General features: G+C 42.0%; 1 protein-coding gene across 1 annotated transcript in view; it reads left to right on the top strand.

The window, feature by feature from the left end:
* The window catches only part of LOC310794544 (NLR family CARD domain-containing protein 3-like), a gene marked incomplete at its 5' end in the record, with an annotated part of 243,770 nt that overhangs the window by 155,682 nt on the left and 78,178 nt on the right, over window positions 1-9,910 (top strand). The gene's annotated exons all lie outside the window — the stretch shown is intronic.

Below are 9,910 nucleotides of genomic sequence, written 5' to 3'. Positions count from 1 at the left end.
ATCAGGGGTGCCCAAAATTCTTTCCCATGAAGGGCCAAAACTCAATCTGGGTGAGGGCCGAGGGCCAAAAATAAACGTTGTGGAATTACATTAAAATGTATTGTTTTATAGAAAATTAACATTCTAAATCTAAAATAACATTTCAATATAATAATCTACTTTTTATCTGTTTGGTAATTGTAATAATTTGCAATTGGTTATATATATTTAAAAAAACATCTGCATTTGTGGGGAGCTTAAACATTTAATCAGTAAACACCCAGTTAAAAACAGTTGTATTTTCCACCTTTGTAAATGTTCGGAGGGAGGGGAACTGGTTGGAATAGCGTGAACCTCCTAGCCTGGGTAAACCCATCCCCCACGTGACCTGCTCTCAGACCTGTTCTCAGTCACTAAGTGACTGGGAACTGAGAGAGCAGGTCACGTGGTGGCTGGGTTTACCTAGGCTATGAACCTCCCACGTGCTATGTCCTACCGGTGAAGCTTCCCCTGTCAGGTGAAAAGAAGCGGCTGGCTAACTGCCCATGTCTCGGAGGAAGCATGGAGCCAGTTTCGGCTCTCCCCAGATCGGCAGAGGGTGGAGTAGCAACCAGGATAAATTAATTAGTTAGCACTAATGGGGGATAAAAATGGGATAAAAAAATCGGGGGGATTATTAAAAAAAAAAAAAAAAAAAATCCCCAAATCCGTGGCGGGCCAAAACAAACAGAGCGTGGGCCAAACTTGGCCCGCGTGCCCCAAATTGGCAGCACTGTTCTAGTCAATCACAAGCGTGCAAAGGTGTTGTGTCTACTGTCTATAAAGGTGTTGTGTCTACTGTCTATAAAGGTGTTGTGTCTACTGTCTATAAAGGTGTTGTGTCTACTGTCTATAAAGGTGTTGGGTCTATACTGTCTATAAAGGTGTTGTGTCTACTGTCTATAAAGGTGTTGTGTCTACTGTCTATAAAGGTGTTGTGTCTACTGTCTATAAAGGTGTTGGGTCTATACTGTCTATAAAGGTGTTGTGTCTACTGTCTATAAAGGTGTTGTGTCTACTGTCTATAAAGGTGTTGTGTCTACTGTCTATAAAGGTGTTGTGTCTACTGTCTATAAAGGTGTTGTGTCTACTGTCTATAAAGGTGTTGTGTCTACTGTCTATAAAGGTGTTGGGTCTACTGTCTATAAAGGTGTTGTGTCTACTGTCTATAAAGGTGTTGGGTCTACTGTCTATAAAGGTGTTGGGTCTACTGTCTATAAAGGTGTTGTGTCTACTGTCTATAAAGGTGTTGTGTCTACTGTCTATAAAGGTGTTGGGTCTACTGTCTATAAAGGTGTTGTGTCTACTGTCTATAAAGGTGTTGGGTCAATACTGTCTATAAAGGTGTTGTGTCTACTGTCTATAAAGGTGTTGTGTCTACTGTCTATAAAGGTGTTGTGTCTACTGTCTATAAAGGTGTTGTGTCTACTGTCTATAAAGGTGTTGTGTCTACTGTCTATAAAGGTGTTGTGTCTACTGTCTATAAAGGTGTTGTGTCTACTGTCTATAAAGGTGTTGGGTCTATACTGTCTATAAAGGTGTTGTGTCTACTGTCTATAAAGGTGTTGTGTCTACTGTCTATAAAGGTGTTGTGTCTACTGTCTATAAAGGTGTTGGGTCTACTGTCTATAAAGGTGTTGTGTCTACTGTCTATAAAGGTGTTGTGTCTACTGTCTATAAAGGTGTTGGGTCTATACTGTCTATAAAGGTGTTGTGTCTACTGTCTATAAAGGTGTTGTGTCTACTGTCTATAAAGGTGTTGTGTCTACTGTCTATAAAGGTGTTGTGTCTACTGTCTATAAAGGTGTTGTGTCTACTGTCTATAAAGGTGTTGTGTCTACTGTCTATAAAGGTGTTGTGTCTACTGTCTATAAAGGTGTTGGGTCTACTGTCTATAAAGGTGTTGTGTCTACTGTCTATAAAGGTGTTGTGTCTACTGTCTATAAAGGTGTTGGGTCTACTGTCTATAAAGGTGTTGTGTCTACTGTCTATAAAGGTGTTGTGTCTACTGTCTATAAAGGTGTTGTGTCAATACTGTCTATAAAGGTGTTGTGTCTACTGTCTATAAAGGTGTTGTGTCTACTGTCTATAAAGGTGTTGTGTCTACTGTCTATAAAGGTGTTGTGTCTACTGTCTATAAAGGTGTTGTGTCTACTGTCTATAAAGGTGTTGTGTCTACTGTCTATAAAGGTGTTGGGTCTACTGTCTATAAAGGTGTTGTGTCTACTGTCTATAAAGGTGTTGTGTCTACTGTCTATAAAGGTGTTGTGTCTACTGTCTATAAAGGTGTTGTGTCTACTGTCTATAAAGGTGTTGTGTCTACTGTCTATAAAGGTGTTGTGTCTACTGTCTATAAAGGTGTTGGGTCTATACTGTCTATAAAGGTGTTGTGTCTACTGTCTATAAAGGTGTTGTGTCTACTGTCTATAAAGGTGTTGTGTCTACTGTCTATAAAGGTGTTGGGTCTACTGTCTATAAAGGTGTTGTGTCTACTGTCTATAAAGGTGTTGTGTCTACTGTCTATAAAGGTGTTGGGTCTATACTGTCTATAAAGGTGTTGTGTCTACTGTCTATAAAGGTGTTGTGTCTACTGTCTATAAAGGTGTTGTGTCTACTGTCTATAAAGGTGTTGTGTCTACTGTCTATAAAGGTGTTGTGTCTACTGTCTATAAAGGTGTTGTGTCTACTGTCTATAAAGGTGTTGTGTCTACTGTCTATAAAGGTGTTGGGTCTACTGTCTATAAAGGTGTTGTGTCTACTGTCTATAAAGGTGTTGTGTCTACTGTCTATAAAGGTGTTGGGTCTACTGTCTATAAAGGTGTTGTGTCTACTGTCTATAAAGGTGTTGTGTCTACTGTCTATAAAGGTGTTGTGTCTACTGTCTATAAAGGTGTTGTGTCTACTGTCTATAAAGGTGTTGTGTCTACTGTCTATAAAGGTGTTGGGTCTACTGTCTATAAAGGTGTTGTGTCTACTGTCTATAAAGGTGTTGTGTCTACTGTCTATAAAGGTGTTGTGTCTACTGTCTATAAAGGTGTTGTGTCTACTGTCTATAAAGGTGTTGGGTCTACTGTCTATAAAGGTGTTGTGTCTACTGTCTATAAAGGTGTTGTGTCTACTGTCTATAAAGGTGTTGTGTCTACTGTCTATAAAGGTGTTGTGTCTACTGTCTATAAAGGTGTTGGGTCTACTGTCTATAAAGGTGTTGTGTCTACTGTCTATAAAGGTGTTGTGTCTACTGTCTATAAAGGTGTTGGGTCTACTGTCTGGCCTTTGTTGGTCATAATAATCATCTCATCCAGCTGATGACAAACAGTGGCACGAACAGCTAGCAGCATAGTCTGAAGCTCTTCCAACCTTATCTGCACAACCAGGTAACATACAGGCCTGTAGAACCACATACAGCACAACAGAACCATACAGGCCTGTAGAACCACATACAGCACAACAGAACCATACAGGCCTGTAGAAGCGCATACAGCACAACAGAACCATACACACAAACAATGAATCACCCAATAGGCAATATATGGCTATATACTGTAACTTGTCCAACCAGCATGGAGGGTTTAAAGGAAAGGGGTGTGACATTTTCCTAATTTTGTAGCAGAGCAAAAACAAAATGATGATGGCTGCGTTTTTTTACTTCATACTTTTACAGAGATTAAGATTCAGAAAACTGCTATTCTATAAAAAGATATATTTAAATGTTGGACACGCGAGTCATTTTTTTATTTTAAAATGTCACGTATGTGCTTTTTGCACCAAACCCTTATTCTAGTTAAGGTGCTGATCTGTGCGACAGTCTCTCCCACTGTCATTTGAAATAGCTGTATCGTTATGGCGATGGTGTACGGTTGTTGTTTCTTGTGTATTTATAAAGTAAATGAGGTATGCAAGGCGACATGGTACAGTACGTCCGGTATATGTCCTGTATACCGGACGTACTGTATATTGGTACTCACCAGCTCCTGGTTGGTGGAGTTGGAGTCGTCCGCGGGGAAAGGGATGTAGATGGCTAAGGCCACACAGTTGGCAAATATAGACAACAGGATAAAGATATCAAAGGGTCTGGAGAGGAACAGACTGTTAAGGAACCCAGTTATCATCAAAGCAACATGTTTCAAAGTAAAATAACTGATCTGGTGCTAACCAGCTCTCAATATAACATGGTCATGTTCGTAAGCCTTCTAGCACGCATGGCTGGTTTGATTGATAGTGAGTGATTCATGATTCATGATTATGATTCATGAGATATTATATTATTATATATTATTATATATATATTTATAATATATATATAATATATATATTAATATATGTCCGACTCAATATATATATTATTAATATGATTATATTATATTCAGATATTCATCAGATATATATATATATGATATCATTATTATGATTATTATTCATGATTAAACTGGAAGCAAAACATGAAAGATGTTATGCAGCATCTGCATTTGGAAAGAAAAAAAATAAGTTTGCACTGAGAGGGGGTGAAAGCAGATTTGTCCAGATCTGGCAACCCTTTTTAGATCACCTCAATGAATGATACGCTTACCCCTCCCACAAACTAGTCTAGCTCAAATATGAGTCACAAAAATAAAATGGACCTATTTGACATCCTACCAAACACTTGTCCACATTTTTCTTTGATAAATGGAGAAAATAATCGACAGATTAATCGATTACGAAAGAAATCGTTATTTGCAGCCCTACTCTCACAGATGAAAAGGCTGCTTCCATTCCAACAGCACAGATTAGAGTAAATCAGTGTGATTTATCAAGTGATTCCTTCAGTCCATCCATTCACTAATCTACCCTCCGATCCATCCATTCAGCCATTTATCTATATCATAATCCATTCACACATCCCAACATGCAGTAATCCCAGCATGCAACAGGCTGCAGGATACTTCCACTCCACCAGGCTGATGGCGGCCCTGCGGATGGGGTTGTTGAGCGTGAGGCAGAACAAAGCTCTGGGCGGCCTGCTATTGGTCGATCCTCCCTGCTTCTTGCTCTTGGCGTACTGCTGCCTCTTCCTGTGTGACAGCGAGCCCACCGGGGGCGCCGCAGGGCCGGCCGACGCCGACGCCCGGCGAGGAGTCATTCCGTTCTTGGGGGCGTCGCCCTGGGCTTGGCGAGCGGCGTTAATGGCAGCGTGCCAGGAGAGAACCGGACTGATGGCGGAACCGCCGCCGCCGCCGCCGGGACCATGAGCGCCGGCGTTGGCCTCGAGGAGGCCCAAACCCGAGCCCACGGGCTTGCCGGTGCTGGACGGGGCCTGCGAGGATTCTGGTTGGTGGATCTGGTGCAGGTGGGTGTGGCTTTCTGACCGGAACGCCGAGGCGTCACCAGAGGGCGCGGCTCTTTTGCTGCTGGCATACTGCGCCCCTGGAAAGACAGAGCGGGAAACAGAATATTTATATTATTATATATTTATATTATTATAATATTTATCAATCAAGTGACTTCAATGTTCTGAGCACAACTTTTTGATTCGTGTGTAAAAAGGTGTGTTCCAATCAAACTTGTAAGTCCGGAATTCCCAGCTGCTAGTTCGGAAATACAATATCCATGCAACAGCTATATCCACAATGATTTTGCAACATTAGCTAGCTAGTTAGCATGGGCAATCAGCACCTTGCAACTTTTTAACTTTCAAAGTTATATGTTTAACCTTTTCCCACACAGATGTTTCATCGTTTTAAACCTCCTAAATATAAGGCGAAGAAGACCATGCAAGCATGTATGTTGATCCTGACAGGTAGGCTCATAAGAGAGGAGTGTTTTAATCTTGCCTAGTGCTTTTTTTTGGTATTTGCTGCAAAAACAATTGCATATTGGGACAACTAAGGTTGAAACTTGAACTTGAACTTGGGGATAATTATACACCGAGATGGGAGAGGATGAGATGAGATGAGGATGAGATGAGGATGAGAGAGAGGCAACAGGAGTTTAAACTGAGAAGAAAGTGAGAAGAGGCAAAAGAAGACGGGTTTGAAGGGAGAGAGAGAGCAGGACAGGGCGCATGAATGAGAGTGACAGAGAGAGAGAGAGAGAGACAGAGAGTCATTAAAATCAATGCGGCCGGCCAGTGAAAAGGACAGTAGTGCCCTTGACACAGTCTCTTCTGCTCACTGCGGCTCTACAGCAGCAGCGTCACATCAGAGCCCACTGTCACAGCCATGCAACATCTCCCATCTCCCAACAAGCCAAGCAACATCTCCCATCTCCCAACAAGCCAAGCAACATCTCCCATCTCCCAACAAGCCAAGCAACATCTAACATCTCCCAACAAGCCAAGCAACACCTCACATCTCCCAACAAGCCAAGCAACATCTCCCATCTCCCAACAAGCCAAGCAACATCTCCCAACAAGCCAAGCAACATCTCCCATCTCCCAACAAGCCAAACAACATGTCACATCTCCCAACAAGCCAAGCAACATCTCCCAACAAGCCAAGCAACATCTCCCATCTCCCAACAAGCCAAGCAACATGTCACATCTTCCAACAAGCCAAGCAACATCTCCCATCTCCCAACAAGCCAAGCAACATGTCACATCTTCCAACAAGCCAAGCAACATCTCCCATCTCCCAACAAGCCAAGCAACACCTCCCATCTCCCAACCAGCCAAGCAACACCTCCCACCTCCCAACAAGCCAAGCAACATCTCCCATCTCCCAACAAGCCAAGCAACATCTCCCATCTCCCAACAAGCCAAGCAACATCTCCCATCTCCCAACAAGCCAAGCAACATCTCCCAACAAGCCAAGCAACATCTTCCATCTCCCAACAAGCCAAGCAACATCTCCCATCTCCCAACAAGCCAAGCAACATCTCCCATCTCCCAACAAAAATACTTCTCAAACGCAGATCAAGAAGACCCGAAAGATACATGTATGCCAGCCATCCTCTAGGAGAATGCAGGTGGCTCGCCATGAGAAACAGATATCAGTGCATCATCCAATTCTCATCCTTGTTCAGTGAGAGAGAGTCTTGATGCAAAGTTTATATCTAAATGCCACCTAATATAGGAGAAGATGTAAATATTAAGAATGATTTTGTTAATTTTGTCTGCCCATCCTCCCAATGTCTTATATTGTTGTATATTGACTTCAATTATATTGAATGTATTGAATTGCTTTCATATGCTATGCTAATATTACATGTTATTGTTTATGTGCAAAATATGTAGACTTGTCTGTCTATTATCCATATTATTATCCTGTATCCTTTGCAAATGTATTGGCAACATGAATCCTTCACAATAAAGATCTGATCTGAATTTGATTAAATTTGGGAAAGAGGGGGAGAGAGAGAGAGAGAGAGAGGGGGGAGAGAGAGATGCAGCCCCTGCTCAACCAGTCTCTCACAGTCACAGAGGAGATGAGGAGCTATTATAACCAGAAAACCATTCCTTTGGTAGCTCATGAAAACACATGATGAAGAAGAAGTGGTACAAGGAAGAATAGATGCCTGTTGGTGCACAAAAGTCAAGCCATCCTGCAGCCAGATACCCTGAAGTTAATTGAAATAGACTTAAGACTGAGGTTGTTGATGTAGCCTAAAGTAAACCATGGTGAAATGTGGCTAGAAAAAAAGTATTAGGCCTGTCACCTCCCTTCAATTCCCCCCTTTTAATCTTCATAAGGAGGGTGCACTTATTTTGTGGACAACATCTCTCTCCTCATCCGCCCTTTAGTCTGATGATGAGATGACAACATCATCCTAAGTGCAATGACCGGCGGTAACCATTCCGGTAGCCTACTTACAATGATGATGATCACATCAGCCCGTTTCACAATTATGGGATGTGAAGCTTTTGGCTGCAAATCTGCAGCAACAATTATCCCAGTAACTGATAGCTGCTGCAGAACATCTGTTGACACGACGCTCACCTTTTGTATTTAGGCTTTTCGAAATAGTTCATCACTCATTTAACCAGTTTAACTAAACATTACATTATACATACATTATAGACATATGTAGACATTATAACTGCAGCAAGAAGCTTATTAAGGCGATCTAGTAGCCTACATGAAAAGTTGGGCAAGTGTCGCTCAGTTCATCTGTAATTAAAGCGCACAGACTCGCAGACGCAGCATCCCGCATCCTGCTGTCTAATGGCCACAATGGTTTTAGGTTACAGCGATGAAAGCCGTTTCTGAGAAATTAGCCTCAACTCATTTCCCAACGGATTTGATCAGAACAGCTGCCAGCCATGTCGCCAGGCATCTTCAACAAGCGCTCAAACTCATTCTGTGCACTGAGAGAAAGAAAGAACGAAAGAAAACGAATTGAGGCAGAGGCTATATGCAACCCCAAAATAAGCACCCAATAATAACGCTCTCCAACTGATGTAATTGTTTAATTTATATATTTATGTAGGCTATTTTATTATTAATAATATAGTTTACCTTCAGACTGTTCATCTGCTCCTTGCATCCTCGTATCCACATTGAAAAATCCGTTTTAAATCCAACTCATGGTCGGAAAAACAACACGAACAAAAACAGATCTCGACGTTCAACGGGCGCAGGTCGATCGAGCTGCTAACCTGAATTAGAAACTGTTGCGCCGCGGACGCAATCCCTGCGAGAAGCGCCGAACATCTCCGCCACATCCGGGTCTCTGCCTGCACATTCACGGCAAGTGGACGCGCTGACAGCAGCAGTCAATCCACTGCTGTCAATTAATGATGTCTCCGGCTGCCTGGATAGAGATGAGCCTCGATAGAAACAAGTTGGAGGGTAGGAGGACAGCCTACTCTACTGGATGGGACTCGCGTAGAGACTGGACAGACGCGTGACGCCTATATTATTAGCCTAAAATAAATATGATTCAAATAACTTGCTGAATTCTCTCTCTCTCTCTCTCTCTCTCCTCGAACCTCTTCCTCTCTCTCTTCTTGTTCTTGGTCTATGATGAGGCAACGATTTTTACGTCAAAAGAACTGGGGGGGGGGGGGCTGATATTATATAGCCTACAGTCAATGTAAGTCAACTTACACATTTGTTGGATTGTATTGTATTGTACTGCAATATGCTATGTTATATATAACACTATACTGTACTAACTCATGAACTTCTAAAAAATGTTTGATTTGTAATAGAGTGAGGTGATTCACTCTCTTTTTGTCTTTGTTGTTATAATTATCAGCAATGTTACTGTATTATGTTTTCGTTTTTATGTTAGGCTATATGTTTGGACCCCAGGAAGAGTAGTCTCACCTTGGTGCAGACTAATGGGGATCTACAATAAACAATAAAAAATGGGGGGAATATATATCTGAATAGAAGCCCTCATTTTTTACCTCCTGGTCAGAGATGCTGCAGGTGAAATATGCATCCAGTAATCAGTGGTGTTCATCAGAAAGTTGTGGAAGAATTGTTAGGTTTATTGGAGGATGGCAGTAGCCGGCTATATATATCTATCACACTTTCCTCTATGAGTCACCATTCAACAATCAATGTCCTGCCTTCTTCTTAAAGGCAGCTATTTGAAGTGACTTGCAGCTACTTACCCTGCAGGGGTCTTGACTTTATAGGCCTAATAAACGGCATGCTGTCACCTGGCTCTCTTCTCGGGCCTCATAGCGCCGTTTCTTGTCCTCCTTTCAAACGAGTCGAATTGAAATGATTTGGCGGAGGCTGTGTTGAGAGGTTACCAGAGGATTACCTGTGCCTAGAGAGGATAAGCGTTTCACAGTAGCAGGTAATCCTCCAATTATAATCCCTGGCTGCTCCAATGTTCCCTCGACAGAGGCAGGTGAGGCAGGCAGCTGCAGCTCAACTGGTCTGGCTCAATTCAACCCCCATAACTGACCAGAGAAATTAGCGTTTATTAATAATAATGAATTATTCGTGCTCCAAATGAT

Source organism: Poromitra crassiceps (genome assembly GCF_964638095.1).
Source record: "Poromitra crassiceps genome assembly, chromosome: 20".
NCBI classification, from domain to species: Eukaryota; Metazoa; Chordata; class Actinopteri; order Beryciformes; family Melamphaidae; genus Poromitra; species Poromitra crassiceps.
The sequence above is the reverse complement of the archived record's forward strand: the minus strand, read 5'-3'. Positions and strand labels throughout refer to the sequence as shown.